The sequence below is a fragment of the Macrotis lagotis genome, chromosome 3 (assembly GCF_037893015.1).
Source record: "Macrotis lagotis isolate mMagLag1 chromosome 3, bilby.v1.9.chrom.fasta, whole genome shotgun sequence".
Taxonomy (NCBI): domain Eukaryota; kingdom Metazoa; phylum Chordata; class Mammalia; order Peramelemorphia; family Peramelidae; genus Macrotis; species Macrotis lagotis.
The window spans coordinates 172,695,597-172,718,552 of NC_133660.1; the positions used below are offsets into that span (position 1 = coordinate 172,695,597).

General features: G+C 36.7%; 1 long non-coding RNA gene across 3 annotated transcripts in view; it reads left to right on the plus strand.

The window, feature by feature from the left end:
* The window catches only part of LOC141517963 (uncharacterized), a 43,302-nt gene that overhangs the window by 15,895 nt on the left and 4,451 nt on the right, over positions 1-22,956 (plus strand). For all 3 annotated transcript variants that reach the window (XR_012477032.1, XR_012477034.1, XR_012477033.1), the window contains one exon: positions 5,674-5,804. This is a non-coding gene — a long non-coding RNA (uncharacterized LOC141517963). The remainder of the gene's footprint in view (positions 1-5,673; positions 5,805-22,956) is intronic.

Here is a 22,956-nt window from a genome sequence, read left to right on the forward strand (position 1 = left end):
CATCAGGGTAAGGCTAATCTGTCTCTTGGTGGTCTATCCTATTCAACACTGCAAACTTACTCCCCTTAGAACCCAAAGAGTTGGGTTTCCCAGAATTGTCTGATATGTCATGGGAATAATGATATTTGGAATCAATTATAGTCAGAACTATGAAGGTATCTGATAGTGCCAAAAAATAACAATAAAGGATTCTTTTGAGACCCTGTAATTGGAATGAGTACACTTTAAATCCTTTAAAGAAGAGCCTTTGGAGGGCAAGTCTGGTGCCAACAGCCTCCAACTCAAATAGCATATATTAAAATTGCTGCATTTAAAAAGCTCATAGTTAGATCTTGGAATTGAGTTGGTAGTGGGTTGTGAGGTGAGTCACCCATCTGTTCCTGCCCCTGCCTCTAAGTACCCCCTTGATACTCTTAGCTATATCCCACAAGGCTGAAGTGGTTACTTTGAAAAGATTAGTGTCCAAAATAGAGTCAAATCTTCTAGACACCCCAACTAGAAATAATGGAATAGGACATCAGGTTCTATTTTTGTTGGTTATTTTGGTTTTCTGATCTAGAGGTCATGATTAAGGGGATGATTGGGTACATTCATATTGTATTTCCAGAGGTGAAATTCTTGAAATGCCACAAGACAGTCCAGAGCAAAAGTTATGGTTTCAATAATCTAGAACAAAAGTCAGACGTCTAAAGACAATCAGATACCGTCCAAATTCTGACCTCTAAAATGAAGATACACGTATAAGATCTCTAAATCAATGAACACAGGTGACACAATGAATAGAGCACTGGTTCTGGAGTCAGGATGACCTGAATTCAAATCTAGCCACAGACACTTGATGATTGCCTAGTTGTGTGACCTTGGGCAAGTCACTTAACCCTGTTACCTAGCAGAAGCCAAAAAGAAAGAGAGAAATGTACTATAAGAGCCTACTATAGACTAAGGATGAAAAAGGTTCTCAACCTGAGAAACAAGTTATTGTCCTATTTCTGTGGTTGTAGTCATTATATTTCATTTCCCATTTTTCAGCAGAAATCCTTTAATATGTATATAGGACCATGGAATCACAGATTTAGGATTGACAGTTAGTAGTCATGTGGTAAAATCTCTTCATTATATAGCTGAAAAAAAAATGAAACTCACAAGTTAAGGGTCTTGTTAAGAAAAATAAGGGTTTGGAACCAAGTTCTCAGACTTCAAATGTAGTGCTACCTTTTTCATCTATGTGACAACTTCAGTTGGAATCAATGAATCCTGCCACTTGGAGGCACCATTAACAATTTTTTTAAATTATTTTATTATTTGATCTATTTGAGAGTATTCAAATGGAGCTCTGGGACATTCTATTATCCTATCAGTTGCCAAGGTGGGGGGGCAAGATGGCAGTGTGAGGGGTAGGAATTCCCAGAAACATCTCCCCAAATCTCCAAAAACTGTAAATTTGTGCCTCTATACAAAATTTAGAGGGGCAGAAACCACAGAAAGCCTTAGTGAAACAATTTCCCAGCCCAAGACAACTTGAAAGATCTAAGAGAAAGGTTTCTTCCCTTGGGGCTGGGAGTTGGAAATAGCCACAGTGCAACCAGGCAGCAGCCATGACAGGTCACCAACTCCAACCTTCCAGGCACAGCCCATGGGGCATTTGGGTCCCTGGAGCCACCTGTGTCCATGGCAAAGGGAGAGGTTTCCAGACCTCTTTGCCCAGGGCACATTGGGGATGGCTTGAAGAGGCAGTGAGGAGATGCACCAGAGTGGTCAGCTCCAGTCTGGGAAGAGTCCTGTATGGGAACCTGGGAGCTGCCCAACATTTTCAGATCACTCAGCCCACAGATGGAAAAGAGAAGGGGAGAGACTGCAGAGGTCTCTATGCTATCCCTAGGGCAGGTCCTTTTGTATGTTTTATATTTTGGATTATAAAAGTGCATGAAGACACTTTTTTCAGTAGTCCTTCATGGAAATAACAATGTAGAAGAGTTAGTCCCCAAATAAAATGATCCAGGTGAGTTTTCTTCAAGGCCCTTAAGGACTGGAAAACATCACTCCAAGAATTCTCTGTGTGTTATTAACTCTGCCAGACTACAAATTATAACCTGCAGGAAGGGGGTGGGGGAGGTGGAGGGATTGGACCTCTTCCATTTCAGTAATAAGGGATGGGTCACCGATTTCTCTCCATCAGGAAGAAGATAATTGGAACCCTAGCCTTTCCCCCAACTTCAATGAATTAGCACACCTCAGAAGGACCAAAACTCATTGGCAGGTTTTGCAAACTGAGACCATCTGACTAACTGGGCTTTAGACCGACCAGGTTGAATAAATAGGTTCTAATGGATATGTTATTTAAACCAGTGTTTTCTCATAGAGGCATTTCATCTTAATCAAAAATTGTATTTTTCTCTGTTCAAAATCATCAATAACTTTTGTAAATGGATGGATTAGATTTGGAATTTAACTATATCTAATAGCTGTTCTTACTCTTCTTACTTCTTTATCACAGGGGCTTTTGGAGTACTTTGTTTTTTGTTGTTGCTGTTGTTAGTAGTGTTTTTATTTAACTGACACTTTATGCTACATAAAAGTAAATACCATGAACCCTGAGAAGTAGAAGATCTCTCCTCCCACAGAGGATACTTGGTCTGATAGCAATTCTCTAACTTTTTGGTCTCAGGCCCTTCACATTCTTAAAAATATTGAAACAATCAATGAGTATTGCTAAGGTAGATTATGTCTATTGAAATATACCATATTGGGGGCAGCTGGGTGGCACAGTGGACAGAGCACCACCAATTGAGGCAGGAGGTACTGAATTCAAATCTAACCTCAGACACTTACTAATAACCTAATTGTATCACCTTGGACAAGTCACTTAACCCCATTGCCTTGCTAAAACCTAACAAAAAAAAAGTAAAGAAATTTACCCTATTAGACATTAAAACTGATAAATACTTTAAGATATCTTAATTCATTTTATATAATGAAAATAAATCCAATCAAAGTTAATCTAAATAAGACAATTTTATAAAAAATATGTCAAAAAACAAAATTAACAAGAAGAGTAACATTGTTTCACATGGGTAAATCTCCTTAATGTCTAGCTTAAGAGAGGGCAGCAAGATTCTCACATAAGATTCTCCATTCAAGCTGTTGCAGTGTTATTTTGATTGAAGTATATGACTATGACTTAAATCTGGCCTCACGCAGATAGTACTTGCATGAAGACGCAGTATATTAATAGGTTAAAAAAAAATCTTAGTAATACAAAATAAGTTTTGACCTTGCAAAACCCCTTAAAGTGTATTATAAGGATCACACTTTGAGAATTCTTGGTCTAAGTTTTCTTAATTCATCTTTGGGTCTACAGAAGCCCAAGATACACACACACACACACACACACACACACACACACACACACACACACACACACACACCGCATTCCCTGCCAAGTCTCCACTGACATTTCAAAGATAGATTTAATTTAGATCATGAGTGAACTAAAAAGTTAATATTTGCATCATGTTGAATACAAGGGTTTCTTTTAATGAAAAAGATTTGATAAACCCATACATGGAGTAGATGAAGATCCAAGCCACAAAATACTATGTAACTCTAGGATGTCACTGAGTGTTCATAATTTCCCATAAGTCTCAGGGGAAATTGTAACAACCTCTCAAATATAATTAGGAATAAATAGAATTTGAGCATTTCATGAAATTTATCCCTTCCTAAGGTACTATTTTGTACAGTCAGGAGTGAACTAATATTCTAATTTCACATGACTATTTTTCTATCATAAGACATGGCATATCTCAAATTGATTCTTTGCTTTTCCCTGACTAAATTTAAATTTCATAAATATTTTTAAAATATATATCATGTAAATAAATACCTTGAATGATTGTAATACACAATATAAAATCATGAGTAAAAAACATAATAAGGTCAGGAAGACCAGTGTTCAAATCCCATTTTTGAAACATAACTGGGTTACTCTAAGTATTTAACCTCTTTGCGATTTAAAACAACATTCTAGGACTCTATCTCCAAAATCATAAAAAGATAGTAATCTTAATTATCTACCCCAAAGAAATACTCATTTAAAGGATGGAATAACTTTAGAAATTTTAGGTCTAGAATTGTTGGTTAAGTCCTAATTACAAGAAATCTTAGAATTCATCTATCCCAGTCCCTTTATTTTACAGATGTGAAAAAAAAAATGAAACTAAGGATGGTATAGTCAGGTGCTCTGTGCCACACGTAGTAAATATTAGAGCAAGATAAGAAATCAACTCTTCTGACTCCAGATCTCTTTTGCTTTCTACTACAAGAAGAAAGTAGGATTTTCTCTTCTCTTTAGACCTAGAATTCTTAATATGTGTGTTATGTTTGTGAGATAGACCCCTTTAGCAAACTGGTGAAACATGAATCTTTTCTCAAAATAAGACACTTAAACATATAAAATTTAATAACTAGGATTTCAAAGGGGGTGGAAATATGCACTAATTAAGCACCTACAGTATGCAAGCACCAGGAAAAATGTTTTCTGAATATTACATTTGATAAAAAGAAGTCAAATTATATTAATGTACAGTTATCAAAAGTATTATAGAAGGGTTCACAAATACCAGGTTAAGATCCTAGCTTTAGAAGCAGACAATATTTCATGAATGTCCCCATATACAGAGCAGCATCTTGAACTGGACAATCAACTGGTTTCTACCCAGAATTAAACATTATCAATTCAATCTATTACCTTCTAGCACCTGCCCTAATAATTGCTCTGCTTTAGCTTTTCTAGAGACTCACTTTCATACTTTCCCAAACGCCCTCTCTTCATTTAAACTCCTTTTCAGAATAATACCACAGATTTTTTTAACCTTGAAAAATTAATTACTATAATCAAAGTTCCATATAACCTCAGGTGGGAGGACAAAGTTAGGTAAGCCTTTTGTTATGTGGGACAATAGAGTTAAGCAAAATACATATGTATATATGTGTATGTATGTATGTATGTGTGTATATGCAGTTAAGAACAGAGACCAGACCAGAAAGCAAACATCTACTTTGGCATTTACTTTACATAGATTTATTGATTAACATTTTCCTTGAATAACATCTTACCTTTAAGAAAATTTAGAATTTCATAAATATTAAGTTGCACCATTATCATGTGTCTGCATGATAGTTTCCATTTTTTATTTCTCTTTTTAAAACAGAAAACCAACATAAATAGTTTCCAGGGTTTCAATGAGTCTGGGCAGTAGCTAGGAAGCAGAGACAAGCATCTAGACAGGCACGTACAATTACAGTAATGTTGAAGGGTAAGAAAAATGAGCTGCTGGTGTCAGACTGACACAGTATGTATAGGAGAGCCCCAAGAAGATGGATATGATATTGGGGTCAGCCAACCAGACAATGGATGATATTCCTGCAGCTGTTAGAGCATTGTCTGAGCCTACACTGGCAACAGCTTGTGGTCTAGCTTCGAAACTGGATCTCTCTCACGTAAAATAAATTAATTAACATCAATCCTTCTAAATAAGAATGTCCAGCTATTCAGCCTGCTTAGCTTCTGTCAGCTTTCTTCCTTAATCCCTGAGTCTACTCTGTGTTTTCCAATAGCCTTCCAAACTGTAGACCAAGCAATTCCTAATATTTAATTCAACTGTGTCATTCCAGGAGATTGTAATCAAGTTTCAGGAAAACTCTGAAACGTGGCTACATGAGCAGCTCCTGAAGGCCAGCTTTCCTTTGTAACAGAGGCATCCATCCAAGAAGGGTTCAAGACCCCACCTGGAATTACCTGGCCAGTAAGTAAATCAATCACTCTGTAATGCCAGTTGGAGGACACATATGAAGGGCTATCCATCTGCAGATCCAACAGCTTTCATATCTCCTTTCAAGATTTATAAATAAAAGAGTTTGTGTAATATGCCCTAATCTAGGAGAATAGCAGGAAAAATGAAGAATATAAAAATCTGGAAGCAATGTTGTACTGAAGCCAGTTACTATGACTTCCATGAGAGAAATTTTAAATTTTTAGTGTGAAAATTTACATCTTAGAAATCAGCAAATTCTACAAATTAAAATGATTTATTATTTTGTGGATTATCTAGGTTCATGAAAATGATAGATTAAATTGTTAATAATATAAATTTAACTTTAAAAAAGTTCCATGCCTACACTTTTTGTAGAGGCAGATGTCAAATATTTGCCAGTATATATCCCTGCTTGAAAGCATTCCTTACAAAGTTTTCAATATGGCAATCCAATGACTATGTAATGCAAGTGACATAGTTTCTCCCTCCAAGAATATAGATCCCAACCCATATAGGTCTTCCTATCCTTTATGACTTTTAACCATGCTGTCCCATAAATTTGCTACAACTATTCCCTGCAATGGATTGACAACTCCTTTCACATTCTCCTGACATCATGAGCATACCCTAGAGCACTCATGCAATTCATAGGAGGTGAAAGGGAAGCACAAGAATAGAGGGAAGAAGGGAGCAATGAATAAGGGGAAGGAGAGTAGGAAGAGCAAAAAGGAGGGAGAGGAGGAATGGGAGGAGGAATAGTGAGAAGAGCAAGGGAGAATGAGGGAGGGTGGGAGGAAAAGGAGGAAAATGTTATCACAAGGACTAATTGATTAAGTAGGACCCATTCCCACCAGAATGGAGTCTTTGCCAGCTTTGATGTAGCATAATTCCACCAAGTTGGACCAAGATGGTTGATAGAAAATTATCTAAGCACCTCTGCTGTGTGGGAAAAGAGGATTATGCTAAGACAATGAAGTCTACTCAGAGCAAGCTCTTTTAAGATGACTTCAAACTGTGGAGGAAATGGTTTACAACAGAAAACAACAGTAGTGGATTACCTAAACTGAATGAAGCAATCAGAGATTAGGCAGTTTTGTTATTCCAAGCAAAGAACTCTATAAATCTATTCATTCCCAAGGTGGAATCATCTACAACACTGAGCTGTGCAAAGAAAAACTGAAGCTAATTTCAAGACATTCTACATGGCTTTATTGCATGGAAAGGACTGCACTAGCTCATAAAAAGTCACCATCTGCTATGGTGTCATTAGAATCAGACTAACTCAGAGCATAATTCTGCTGCACAGAAGCTTTAAGAATCATTTCCAGAGGAGATAGGCCACTACTTCTCCCTCCTTATCTCTGAAATTGAGGTGGGGAGGTTATGTCTCAGATGAAGATTCAGTTTTCCTAAATATTTCCTAAATATTATCCTTCAATATAGAAATGATAAAGTAATTAACCTCAAGGAGCTTACTACTAGAGAAATATATTATGTGCAGTATGCACCTCTTCATTTTAGTGCTAAACTATTCATTACTGATAATGGGCTTGATTTTATCTTTGGATTCCAATTATCCATTCCTCCAGAGGAACATTCCTATTTCGTTTCTCAGATTTACCTGGACCTGTGTTTGTCCTTTTTTCTTGAAGAAGCTAATGGCATTAAGAAGGTGACATCTTGACTTGAAAGTGAATTGGATTTAAGAGAGGGAGAGCAGAGTCACCAACATCCCTCTCTCCTCAGGAGCCATCTTTGTTCAGTGGCAAAATATAGATCAAGATGACTGGAGATGGCCCCAAAAGCAGTGGGAGAGCTTGGTCTTTTTAAACTAAGGTATTTTCTTATGATGTAAAATGTCATCTAAATCCAAAGAAGGAACTCTGGAGTTTAAAGGAAGACCAAAATTTATTATCTTCCACTTTTAAAAATTGTCTATAAATTGTCATTTTTTTCTCTCTAATGTTTTCTTTCTTCTGTTCAGATGTGATTCTTTTTCTTACAACACATTCAATATGGATCTGTGTTTAGCATGGTTATAAATGTAGAGCTTATATCAGATTGCTTTCTGCAAGGGGAATGGGGGATGGAAGGGAGAGAAGAAGAAGAAAAATGTAAAACTCAAAACCTTGCAAAAAACAAGATTGGTAAAAATCAACATTACATATATTTGGAAAAACATGTAAAATATTTTTAAAAATAAACTAAGGTCTTTCCCAGATTTCATTATGCCTCAGGCAATGCCAATTCAGTGATTAAGGCTAGGTAAGAAATGAGTCAAACACACACACATGCAAACACACATATATACATACAAACACACACACACACACACACACACACACACACAAATGGCCTTTTTGTCAAAAAAATAATCAATCTGGGAGAGGAAGACATCAGAGTTTCTGGCCAAAACAGAAACAATTGCTATTTACACTTATTCTGGTCCATCAAAACCCAAACAATAACCAAGTAAGTCTCGCTCTGGGACATACTGTGGACAATCAGTGAGAGTCAGAGTGATTTGGGTTTGAGCCATGAACAAGTAGCTCCATTTAAATCTAAATGGGTTTTATTAAAGTCTGGGTTTCCAAGGCTATATTTCAAGAAATCAGAAATGAAACAGCATGAGGCAAAAGCATTAATTGTCAGGGCAGCTAGGTGATGCTGTGGATAGAGTATTGGTCCTGGAGTCAGGAGGACCTGAGTTCAAATCTGTACTCAGAAACCTAATAATTACCAAGTTATGTGATCTTGGGCATGTCACTAAACCACACTGCATTTCAAAAAAAAACCCAAAACAAAACAAGATTTGCAAAAATGTTCAATGTCTCAGGTATTGTTGGGATATTTTTTTAAATGAAAGGATAAATATGAAAGGAAGGGGGGAAAGTATTTAGCCTATAAACTCCAAGATATCTTGGGAGGTTTCAGTGATCTGGAAGGTGATGTATTTACTTGCAAATGAAGAGGTGATAAAATGCATAATTATAGAAAATTGTTTAATTAAAAATAAAAATCAAAAAACTTCATCAACAAGCTATGATTTAGTAGATAAATTCTAGGGAGAAGCATGGCACATATAGAAGTCAAGTGACTTTCCCAGGGTCACATAGCCAGTAAATGTCACTTGTGGAATTCAAATCCAGGTCTTCCCAATTCCAAGTCAAAAACTTCTTTATACAGTTACATAAAATATAAACTATATAATTTTAATGAGGAAATTTCTACCAAACTATTATCTACTTGGATTAGCTGTTATTAATATCTCCTCTTTTAATATATTGCAACTGTCTTAGAAGTTAAGGTGGTTCTTTTGCCTTGTTATGCCATATTATTTCCCCCTCCCATAATGGTGTGTTTTGTAGGGAAAATTTCAGAGGAAATTTGGTTTCAGAAATCAGATTCGAGCATAAACCCTCCTATAGGAACTTCCCCCTGCCCTGTCGTATGTATATATGCATTCTACACAATTGCAAATTTGAAATTCTTTAGATCTATTAACCTAAAATATACCCCCATGAAAAGGGGATTCATATTCTCATTTGGAAAATAGCAAGCACTTGATAAAAAACAAAATACAAATACAAACATATATACCCCCCCCAAAAGAAACCGTACATTATTACCCTGAGTTGTAGGACCCTATTTCCAGCTGCCTTTACAATACTTCTATTTAGATTTCTCATTATCATCTAAAACTCAGCACGTGTAAAACCAAACATCATCTTCCTCACTAGATTGAGATCTGAGAAGAGGGATTGTTTTACTCAATCCTCACTCCCCTAAAAGAAGGAACATGATGCCATGGTCAAGGTCAGTTATAGGCCTTAGATTAAGTGCAAAAAAGGTTTTGAATTGGAATGATGTAGCATAAAAATCCTAGTGGATGGGCTGAGGAAATTGATCCATGCTCCTTAGGACATTTATAAATGCTGAATTTAGCTGAGTTAAATGAAGTCCCAAGAAAAAGTTGGCTCTTTTACAAATTTCCTATTTTCCCTGGGCCTAACATTCACAAATGTTATGATAAAATCAACTATGTTGTAAGCCAAATGTTTCCATCAAATTGAATTCTGCCTTAATCACAAAATGAGCAGGGATTAACTAAGCAAAAATATAAATTTAAAGGTAGACAGAAAATCCAAACTCTGCTTAAATTGTTAGGATTTCCCTAATTAAGGGCTCAGATTATGAACCCTTATATTAAAATTTTTCATCTGAAATAAACTCCCTAGGAACCAAAGAGAGAAAATCCACATGGACATTATAAACCATTATAGTTTCTGCTAGGATAAAATGAGCTAATTATTATAACAAGATGTAACAGGGGTTTATCTCTTGGTGTAAATTTTTAATTAAATAATTCCACATAATTTCCCCATTGCCTAAAATGAAACTGATTTGGGAAATTTCTAATTGGAATTGAATTTATTCTATTTTCTCTTAAATGAGAGAATGGCATATTTGTCTATATTTCTCTTTCTCTCCTCTGTCTTTTCTTTGAAAATTTTCCATTTCTATAAAGGACCGTGTTTTGTTTTGTTCAAACATATATAGCTCTGAATTTTCCTCCTGGTTCTTGCGACCTTCCCACTCCCTCATTCTACCACATTCGATCAGTCACCAAGTCCTATTTATTCACCCTGACTCCAGTCTCACCTAAATCAAATCTACTCTTCACAGAGTTGTCAGATTAGTTTTTCCTGAAAAACTTTTCATCACATCAGTTCTGTTTCTGATTCCTTTTAATCAAAACCAAATTCTTTTTTGTGCCAGCCAAGAGTCTCCCTGGCCCGTGTCTACCTATTAGATTGTTCCATTGACAGTTGGTCAACTTGATCCTTCCATGCCACACAGTTGATTTCTGCTGGGAGCCTTAGATGTCTTGACCTTGGTCATGTTCCATTCTGTTTCTATAACTTTTCTCTTGCTGTTTCCACTTCTTCTGCAGTCCAACTCTAAAGTTACTTCCAAGGTCAGATAAACATTCAACTCTGCTATCTGCCTATGATGAATAGTTGCTCACCATCCAACTGAGGGAGGAAAAGGCAACAGGAAGGATGCAATAAGCAAGAATAAAAGAGGGAAATTCAGGAGAAGTACTAAGGGAGTCACAGTTTCTCCATATGCCTTGTCTTGATTTTTCCTTTGTTCCTGTCCTCAACCTGCCCCCACCCCGGTTTGTTTTATCATTGAAAGAGCTCTGCATCATGCTATGGTATCTGATTCCCTTGCCTTCCCCAAAGTCGTTCTTCCTTGACTGTCTCTTTAGAGGCAGTTAGGTAATGCATCTGAATCGAACTCAGGGCTTAGAGCCAGGAAGAACTGACTTCAAATATAACCTCAACTCACTATATGACTCTGGGCAAGTCATTTAATCGCTGTTTGCCTCAATTTCCTCAATAGTAAAATAGAGATAACAGTGCCTCAAAAGATCAAATGAGATATTTGTAAAGTGTTTAAGCACATCATGGATTCTATATAATTGTTTATTCCCTATTCTGACTGAGATTGAACTATATTTAGATATTATACATTTGCTCTAGTTTCTCCTCTAGTTACCCCTCCTGGCTGCTTAATCAGATCTAACTGACATGTGCTTTGATGAGGGACATATATACTCCCTATTTAGTCACCATTCTGTCCGCTCATTCATCCATTCATCAAGTATTATAAAGTATCAATTATATATAAAGTGGGGTGGCAAAGTAGAAAGAGTTCTGAGCCTGGAGTCAGGAAGATTCATTTTCCTGAGTCCAAATCTGGCCTCAGACATTTACTAGCTTTGGGATCATATTCAAGTTACTTAACCCCAATTGCCTCAAAAACAGAGATAAAATAATGGACTCAGCTTCTTCTAATAGTCATGAAAAAAAAAGCAGAATATTGAAAAAAATTAGGAAAAAAAGTAAAGTTTTACATTATGATCTTTCTGGTCAAACTTCTGAAATAAAGGGAAGTTACATTTCAGCAAGATAGGATAGTTTAGAACACTAATATGAGGAGGGGGAAAATTACAAAACAAGAATTATGTTTTTCTCAAAAAGTTCCTTAGGTTTTTGGGGTGGCATGTTCTGAAAGTTAACCAAATTGATAGCTTTTGGTCCAGTGTGATACCCTGATGGCTATCTGAGATCTATTGTTCTAAACAAACAAAACTGGCAGAGGGTCATTAGAAGATTCCTGTTTCATGTGTTTAGTGGAAGTAGAACATGTAGATTCTGGAAACCCCAGAACTATGAAAGCATCCAAGGAAATTTTCAGGGTGATTGAAGAGATGGGGTTGACATTACCTCCATTTCACAAAATGACTAATGTCAATGGAATCATTCGACTTGTATATGAAGAACTAATTTCAGATTCATAGAATTTTAGAGCCAAAAGGACTCTAGCGATGACCTAATGCATTTCCCTCATTTCACAGATGAGGAAATGATTTTTGAATGTTTTTTCTCTCTCTTTGTGTGCACTATTTAATTCAATGATTAAATTTCCTCAGTGCCTAGAATAAAACTGGTTTTGTGAACTTTGAGAATTAACTGATAATGGATTGTAGTATTATATTTTCTATTAAAGTGAGAATACCATATTCATCTATAGTTCTTTTGTCTTCCCTTTGAATGTGGAATGTGGAAAGGAAATAGGTAGTTATGCAGTGATCAAGTATGAAAATATAGTATCAAGAAAAATGACTCAAGTCAGAAACCTTGGGTTCAAATCACTGCTTTAATGATGACTACTTCTATGATTTTGAACAAGACATTTAGCCTAAAGGGTCCTCAGTTTCTTACTACATAAAAATGAAGATATTAGACTATAGCCTCTGAGATCTCAAGATCCATGATCTTATGTACCTGAGAAAGGAAATGAAGCATTAAATAACTGCTAATGAACAGAAAACTTTCCTTATTATTGAGAGGTAGCCTGGAATTATAGAACTGGGTGTTCTGATCAGGTCTTCACCTAAAGATAGACAGACTTTCTGTATGCTTGTTGTGCAATCAGGCTTGTTAAGTTGTAGATTATTTTCACCAATTTAAATACAGAACAATTAAATATTCAGCCACAGAAACTTTCCATTTCCATGTCTTGGGCTATTGAGATGTATATTGTTCTACACTGGTAGAAGGAATACCTACAACAACAGAATAGAGACCCTTTAAATATTGAAGTATGTATAGGAGACATAGTATGGTGCTGCAGGTAGAGGGCTAGCCTAGAAGTTGGAAGATTTAGGTTCTAGGAATGCCTCTATTAGATTCAAGATTCACTATAGGACTTTTTTCTCCCCCTCCAAAATAATCATGGAAATCTCTTCATCTTTGGACTCCTCCTTATTTTAAAATTATTCTCAATCCATCTCCTTACTCCTTCAACCTCTTCTCTGATTTATTAGTTCCTCCCAGAACCTCCATTTTAAGGTAACCCAGGACAGCCATCATCATTCTTTTACAGGCTGCAACTAAAGACTGACTATCCGATGGACCTTCTCTATTATGCTCCATCACTGGGTATCTCCTGGTATTTTCCTCCCTTCTCATCTCCTATTTAGTGTTTCCTTCCTCTATTAGAATGTAAGCTGCTTGTTTCTGTGTTCTCAAGACTTACCATAATGACTATATTACAGTAAGTACCCAATAAATGTTTGTTGACTTGATTTATAAGTGTTCTGGGCCAATGGATGACTTTAGTTAACCCCCCAAACTCCTACAATATCAACTAGGGCTACTGTAGACCAGGGAACTGTAGAGCAGAACTGGACCAGTTTGAGTTAACTAAATTCCCAAATGAATTGATCTGGGGTACAGCTGTTGGTCCTTTGGGCAAGGAGTACGTAAAGACAACTCTAGGACTCTGGAATTGAACTCCTAGGAACATCTTTGCATACTGTTTTTATCTTCTTTTAATACTTTGTGGATCACCTTTACCTTGGGGCTGCTGAATGCATTTTTATTAAAGAAATTATGCATCCTAATTCTCAGTCATTGAGTGGTCCTTTGTATCAGATGTGAAAACATAACTGGGCAAATGGAGAAGTTAATTAAAATCTTATGAATCCAATTATTTCTCTTAGACTTCCTGTGCACCTCCTCCCCAATAAGATAGATAGATAGATAGATAGACAGATAGATAGACTGATAGATAGATTGATAGACAGATATATATATGCATACATATAAAATGTATATACATGTGTATAGATTTTTCCTATGAGGCTAGTAATATATAGCTATAGCTATATAAATATGTAAGTATTATACTAAAATATTAGAATAGGAACAAATCTAAGTAAAATAAATATACACACATACAAGATTAGAATTAAAAAAGATGCAGCAAGAGTAAGCAGTGGGTTGTAGCAAAATGAAATAGAGAGAAAAAATATCACTAATGTACCATAACTGATAAGTAGCTTGCATAATATGAAATATTCCAATTCTTTCATGCCACTTTTATGCAAATGTGGCATGGTTTGCCCTGTGTAGTTATGAGACAGTGTGCCTAGCTTACCAATAGGCAGATTTGGGCAAACACCCAGATCTGAAAATCTCAAAAGAAGGAAGAGTCCATGAAATTTTCCAACTTCTTTTTTCAGGCTCTGGTTAGAGGTCCTGCTTAGGCGCTTGGGTATTCTGTGTACTGTTGCAGTACTGCCCCTTTGACCCAGAGGAACCATGTAAATTTTTGCTCTAAAAGAGTAGTTCATTGAAACACAGTAGCTTAATCTGCCACAATATAAACTCAATTCTGCTGATCTTCAGGAAGACATTCATTTTCAAATGCTTATTGACAGCTATTACGATCTAGATACTCTAAAGGGAGAAAGAATTCAAACAGTCATGATTCATGCTATATACTAAGGGTTAGGTTAGGGACACACAGTTATTTATTTCTAGGAGCTGATACCCTAGCTGGGTGAGAAGACAGCATTAATTTGGGTAAATACATAAAACAAATCAAAAGCAGATATATGGTAATTTTGGCATGGAGGATATTACCAACTGTAGGACATGGGAAGGAAAACTCTAACTAGAGCAAATTATGAATCTGTGAAGTAGTTACATGTTTTTGAATTTGAACTAGTCTAAGTATATATAATATGTGCATTTTCTAGCCCAATTGAAATATCCAGTTCAAACTCAATTATTTCTGCAGCTTCATGGATTTATTGTTTGAATTAATTGGAGTTATAACTTTGTACTTTTCTTTGGTCTGCTGCTCCTCAATCTAGTGCCTATGAGTAAAGATTGAGGCAATGCTGCGAAAAGAATTCAGTGACTTCATCCAATTCAACTTAACAACCTTGTATTGAATACCTCCAATGCACAAAGCACCATGTATCCAGTTTGGTTCTTCCAGTGAAAAATCTCTAGCAATAAGAAGTGAGCTCTCCAGTTGGCTGTTTCTGACTCTCACAGGATTATAACACATTGATGACTCAAGGGTCTGGGATTTACCCAAGGTTAATAAGGGTATAAAAAACTGATGCACTCTAGGACCCCATATCCAGGTACAGCCAGAAACAGAAACCTGTGACCAACTGGATGTCAGGCTTCTTTGTAGAAAACAACTCAGATCTTAACACTAGATGAAGTACCACATTTGCATTTAATAGAAAGGATAGTTCAGTCTGGACAAGCATATACATAGGAATATAACAGAGATATAAAATGGTTCAGAGTACTATCTTAAGAGAGGAAGGAAAAAGTTGGTACAAGAGTCATTTTCTACCTCTGCTAAGTGCTCATATAGAAACTTATCCAATCTGAACTGCCCTTACCTATTAGATACATGCATCCTTGAAAAAAGAAATTCCTTAGAAAAAAATATATTACCAATCTCTTGGGGGGGGGGATGTAACAAAATATATTCTACCAGTAATACTGATTTTCACCTGGTGTCTGCATCTTTCAAGTAATTTATTTCCTTGGCACTCATCTTGATACCCATCTCCACTAATCTGTCACATGGTAATACCTCCAGGAATGCAATAGGGAAGAGACTCATTCTGGTGTCAGCTCCATGCAAATATTATCCTCGCACAAAATCACCCCTGTAGATAAAATAATTGCAATAATATAGGGGGGAAAACCTTTAGAGATGAGGGGTAATGAGTGGATAGAGCACTAGAACTATAATCAGGAAGATTCATGTTCAAATCCAGTCTCAGATACTTTATAGCTGTGACCCTCAGTAAATCACTTTACTTTGTTCAGTTATTTCTCTAGTATCTTTGCCAAGAAAACTCCAGTACTCTGATGGGGAATACTGTCCCATTCTGGTCTCAATTTCATGCAACTAGTATTGCTCCACAAAATCACCTATGTAGGAAAAAATAATGATATAGGAAAAAGATTTTAGAGAGGAAGCCTGTTCATTTGATGTGGTATAAAAATCTAGACTTATGATGTTGCTCTGTTTACAAACCACTACCACCTGGGGCTCTTCCCAAAAGTCAAATCAATGTCTGAAATCAGCAGCAGATATTACTTTTCTTTCCCTTTTCTAGGTGCCCATCTCATAACACTGGTGGAAAAATTCACCCTCAAGAAAAAATAGGAATCTGACTCCACCCAAAAATAGCTATTGTGCCCTGAAAAAATTCCAATATTTTCCTACCCCCAAGTGGATTTCAGCACAAATACAGAATTACAAACCCACATCACTATTCTCTAATTCAGCCACCATTCTAGCAAGGTGCTCCCTATATTCTGTTCAGAGGTATCTCAGCCATTAGTAACTATCAACTTCGCAAATTTGAATCCATTTAATTGCAGTACAAATATATAATGGAACATTTTACACCATTAGAATTGTCAACAGAGAAAGTGTCAAAGAAAATGAGGAGAATGAGGAAAATAATTTAACAATAAATAATGAAATAATAACATTGTAAAACAACTTTGAATGACTTAAAGACACTGATCAACTTAATGAGTAGCCAATATTCCAAAGCACCTATATGAATCATGCTACCCACTTTCTAATACACAGACAGATATGAGACATATATTTTCAGACATGACAAATGCAGGGATTTCTCTTGCTTCACTATACATACTTGTTACAAAAGTTTTGTTGGATTTTCTTTTTTAGATAAGGTAAAGGTTAAAAAAAGGACAAATAGTGTTGCAAAAAGAGAAAAAACATTTTTTAAATTCATAGTAGAAAAACAGAAGAAAAATAAATAGATAAGCAGGACAACTTAGAAAATTACATTATTTTATTATATGCTTAAAAGGAAAAGGAAGGAGATTTTTTTTTAAGAACAATCTTGTTTTTCTGTCCATCTTGGTACATGAAAATGTTCCTTTTCTTTGGCATTTGATAAGATAATTTATTTTTAATTTTAATCTTCTACTCAAATTATAATAGGTTTCATAGACTTAAAAGACTTAAGAAATCAAACATTGCCCTTTGGAGACCAAGATATGATTTTTATACCCATTACCACTGAGTCTTGCAGTTCTAGTCCACCTAGGGATTATAAAATAAGGCAATCACATTTTTAATATTTTTCCTTACTATCAGGTTCATTTTCCTAGACTGCAGAGGAAGGGAACCATTTTTCTGACAAGGGTCATTTGGATATTATATCATCTGCAGGCCATAGTTTATCAAACACTGAATTAATTCACCCCTAAAAAGCTACTGAATTGATTGAATTTCCAGTCCTACCTGCAATGGTCTTGGCAACATCAGCCCAATGTGACCCTTTGGGGGGGAGGCTCCCTACCTTACCTAGATAATGGTCAACTATATCCCTCAGAAACACCCATAAAACACATGTTTCTTCCCCCCATCTCTTTTTCTGCTAAAAGAGACTCTAATCTATATCCCTCAATTGTTCCCTAGCTTCTGTGATACATGGACTAAGAAAAACTAGGTGCCTAAGGATCAGACAAGAGGACCAACCCTCCCTTTGTGTGTCCAAATTTGGTGAAAGTCTCTCCCTAAAATGACTCATTATATTAGATGTTGAACAGAGAATAGAAGGAAGTCTTTCTTCCTTAGATAGTGACTTCCTCTGTTTTCTGACCAGTATTGGGCATCTAGGTAGCACAGTAGATAGGGCACTATCCAGGAGTCAGGAGGACCTGAATTCAAATCTGCCCTCAGACACTTAATAATTGTCTAGCTAGATGACCTTGGACAAGTCACTTAACCCAATTGCCTTAAATCAAATAAAATTTAAAAAATATTAGTTCAATAACATTTCACATTTGCATTGTAACTGGTATGTTGAACTCTTCTAGCCTTGGACTTACTTTTAGGTACTTTCTGTTGTTACCATTTGGTCCACATTTTACTTGGGCCAGAAATATTTGATTAGTTCAACTACATTGTATTAACTGGGCAAGATGACACGGATTGTAATCAGAGTCATCTATGGAAATGTCCCCTTTTTTCCTCCTTGAGGTCTATTCTTGAATAAATTTGAAAGGTTCCAGGAAGTTTACCTACCTTCAAAAATCTTATAATTGATTATTATGTCCATAATTATATCATAAGCCATTTATTTCATTCTATTACATGCTATTCTCTTTCCCTGGTTTTTTGAAACTGCAAATACACGAGGGATGAATGTCAGTGAGTCAATAATATATTGGTCTAAATTCCTTTCAATAGGAAATTTTCTTCTTTTAGAAAAAGCAAGGACAATTTGAGAATCCTGGGTGCCACTCTAGAAGAATGAGAACAAAGTGATGTAGGTCAAATGATGGTTGTGGTTTCGGTAGGATAGTGGCAAACTTTATATTAATGTCAGTTATTAGAGAATGAAAGGAAGGGAAAGCAGAAATGGCCAAATAAACTAAAAAGTTAACAAGTACTGAAAACAAACTTTGAATATTAGAATCTCAATTCTGCCCTTTTTAAAGAGATAATGATGAGAAAAGTAAAACAAAACACTTCCTTCAGCATTGGGCAGCTAGGTAACACAGTGAATAGAGTTCCAAGCATGGAGTCAGGAAGAACCAAGTTCAAATTTGGTCTCATACACTTTAATTGTGTGATAATGGGCAAGTCACTTAATCTCTATTTGTCTCAGTTTCCTCCTCTGTAAAATATAGTAATAATATTTACCTCCTAGGGTTGTTATAAAGATCAAATAAGAATAATTGTACAGTGCCTGCCATATAATAAACACTATAAGTTAACTATAATTACTAAGAGAAGGCTTCTCCTGATGTCACTAAGGAAGCTGAAGAATTCTCCCAGGACTAGATTCCCTACACTCCTTTGCCACTCTCAGATGCCAATTGCTCATTCCTTCAGAAGATTCTATAATGAACCTGTTTTTCCCTATACTTTTGTTAAGATTGACTTGTATTGATTGTCCACTGAACCAATCTTGCATTGCATCCTAACTCTCAAAGCATCCTGTCTACTATCTTCCTATGAATCTCCTATTGAAGCAATTCAAAAGCTAGCTAATTCAAAAGTATCTGTGAAATCATCTCCCCCTTTCCACTCTGGAACCCATCTTCCTGACCGCACAACCCCACTCTATAGGTCAAGCTAAGATAGCTAACTTCACAATTCTGAATGTAAAGGTTTATTTCCTTTTAATATACACCAGTCAGGAAACAGGACACATAAAATTTCATTAAAGACTTCCAGCCAAGATGTCGGAAAGAAGACAGGCACAGTTCTAAAGTCTCCTGATCTTTTCCCCATCTATCACATGAAACAAACCTCTTAAAAGAAATCCAAACCAGGAAACCCAGAAAGAAAAGCCAGGAGAAGGAACATCTACCTCAGGATTTGTCTCCCACAGCAGCCTTGGCTGAGTACCGGCAGGTGAGTCTGGGCTCTGAGAGAGGATCAGCCCGGGATCAGCCAGATTAACAGCTGAATTGGAGCCGGGAGTCTGAGGGCCCGAGAGCCAGACCTGCTGGATCAGCGGTGGGGCTGGAATAAAGGGGCTTGGGTCCATGGGGAAGCACAGGCACTGGTGTTGGTGCTGTCCCCCTGGAGCTTGGGGAAGGGGCTGCAGGGAGAGGTCTGGTGCAGGAGAGCTACAGACTAAATTGCTGGGCTCCTCAGGTCTGAAAAACTCTGAGTCCATGCCTCCATTACACTGAGGACTCCTCCAAAACAAACAATTGCAAACTACTTCTGCCTCAGGTCCAGGTGTGTGAGCAAAAGAACCAGCCCAGCTGAGGAATGATCTCAGGCCAGGGTAAAGCCCACCATTGATTGAAGGCAAAACAATTCAATAGCTCCAATTCATTCCCTGAAGCAAAGGAAGAAGGCCTCTCAACCAAGGTCACAGACACTCCAGAGAAAGTAACCAGCACCTCCTACTGGCCAGCCAGAGAAACTGCACTCAGTAAAGCCTTTGGCGATCCCAAGCCCAGGTGAACCAGCCCCACCCAACTCAAGGTCTTAGTGTAATGAAGAAGGGTCAGCGGAAAGGTGGATCCATAAAAAAATTTCTGGAAGGGAAAGACCCCAACTCAGAGAGACCTGGAACCTCTGAGGAGAATACAATCTGGTTTCCAGCACAGAAAGACTTCCTTGAAGAAATAAGGAAGGAGCTTAAAAATTTGGGAGAGACAATTAATACCTTGCAACAAGAAAACAAAACCTTAGAAAGTACAATTGGACAAACACAAATGGAGAATAAATCTCTCAGAATCTCAAATGAGCAAATGCAAAAAGAAATTAATTCTCTCAAAACCTCAATTGGTCAAATGGAAAGCTCTTTCATAAGTAGAATTGACCAACTAGAAAAGGAGTTGCAAAAGGTTAATGAAGAAAATTCCTCCCCCAAAAAAAGAATGGAGTCTACAGAAACTAATGACTCCATGAGATAGCAAGAGTCAGTTAAACAAAATCAAAAAATAGAAAAAATAGAAGCAAACATAAAATACCTCATCAACAAAATCACTGACCTTGAGAATAGATCAAGAAGGGGCAACCTGAAAATTATAGGACTTCCTGAAAACATTGAAGAGAAAAATAAAAGCCTGGACTTAATATTACAGGACCTAGTGATGGAAAACTGCCCTGATATCATGGAATCGGAGGGCAAAGTAGTTATTGAAAGAGTACATCGATGCCCACCAGAAAAAGATCCTAAATTGAAAACACCAAGGAATGTTGTGGCCAAACTCCAGAACTATCATATAAAAGAGAAAATCCTGCAAGCAGCCAGAAAGAAACAATTTAAATATCAAGGAGCCACAGTAAGGATCACGCAGGACCTGGCTGCATCAACTTTAAGGGATCGAAGGGCCTGGAACAAGATATTTCGAAGAGCACGAGAGCTTGGAATGCAGCCAAGAATCTACTTTCCTGCAAAGCTGATCCTTCTCTTCCAGGGAAAAAGATGGACATTTAACGAAATGGAAGAATTCCAAAAATTTCTGATGAAAAGACCAGAGCTAAACAGAAAATTTGGACATCAAACAGGAGGTTCAAGAGACACAAGAAAAGGTAAAAAAAAAGGGGGGGTGGTAAAAGGAAAAAAAATGCAATCCAGTAAATTGAAACTGGCTATATCCCAGCATGTTGGGGGGGGGGAAGAGACTCTCATAAATCCTGAGAAATGTAACTCTAACAGAGAGAATATACCTAGCCAGAAATGATGGACATCCATGACCTGTCCAGGAGACTGCTATCTAATGGGATGTAACTGGCTTTAACCCCACTTGGGAAAAAGATTCTAATAACTCTCAGGAATTTTGACTCTATTCAATAGAATATACTGAACTAGAAGGGACAGACACTCAGAATTTTCTATGACTTAGATAGAATGATCTAAAAAACAGTACACTACCTCCCTGAAAAGGGGGACAGGAAAGAGATGGGAGGAGCCAGGGGATTGAATGGGACAAATCTCATTACACTAAGAGGTACAAAAAACCTATGGTAATAGAGGGGAAGAAGGGAGCAGAGGGGAAACAACCGAATCTTCTTCTCATCAGACTTGGCTTAAAGTCAACCTACACATACTCAGTTAACTTATAAAATATCTAATCTTTCAAGTATTAAAAGGGGAAAAGGGGACAGAGAAAGGGAAGGGGAGTGGGGGAAATAAGGGGAATAACAAAAGGAAGGGAAGGGAAAAGAGAAAAAGTGAAAGGGGAAAGAAAGGGGAGGGTGTGATATAGGAGGGCAAACACACTGAAGGGGGTGGTATTCAAAAACAAAATACTGGAGAATATGGATAAAAGGGGGGTAAAGGGGGAAAAATACAAACAGAGGGAAGATAGCACAGAGGGCAATAAAGAATTAGTAATCATAACCTTGAATGTGAATGGGATGAACTCTCCCTTGAAACATAAGCAAATAGCAGAGTGGATTAAAAACCAGAATCCTACAATATGCTGCTTACAAGAAACTCATTTGAAGTAGAGAGATACATATAGAGTAAAGGTAAAAGGTTGGAGCAAAATATATTTTGCTTCAGCTGAAGTAAAAAAAGCAGGGGTAGCAATCCTTATCTCAGACAAAGCAGCAGCAAAAATAGATAGCATTAAAAGAGATAAGGAAGGAGACTTTATCCTCCTAAAAGGTACCATAGACAATAAAGTCATTTCAATATTGAATATATATGCACCCAGTGGGACAACACCCAAATTATTAGAGGAGAACCTGAAAGAACTACAGGAAGACATAGACAGCAAAACTCTACTAGTGGGAGACCTCAACCTCCCACTATCAGATCTAGATAAATCAAATCATAAACCAAACAAGACAAAAATTAGGGAGGTAAATAGATTGTTAAAAAAATTAGATATGGTAGACTTATGGAGGAAACTGAATGGGGACAGAAAGGAATATACCTTTTTCTCTGCAGTACATGGAACTTATACAAAAATTGACCATGTACTAGGACATAAAAACCTAATGATCAACTGCAGAAAGGCAGAAATAGTGAATACATCTTTCTCAGATCACAATGCAATAAAATTCATATGCAATACTGGGCCAAGGATATATAGACCCAGAACAAACTGGAAACTGAATAACTTCATTTTAAAAAATGAGTGGACCAAAAAACAAATTATAGAAAGAATTAACCATTTTATCCTAGATAATGATAATAATGAAACAACATACCAAAACCTATGGGATTCATTCAAAGCAACTCTCAGGGGATATATTATAGCTCTAAATGCTTATATGA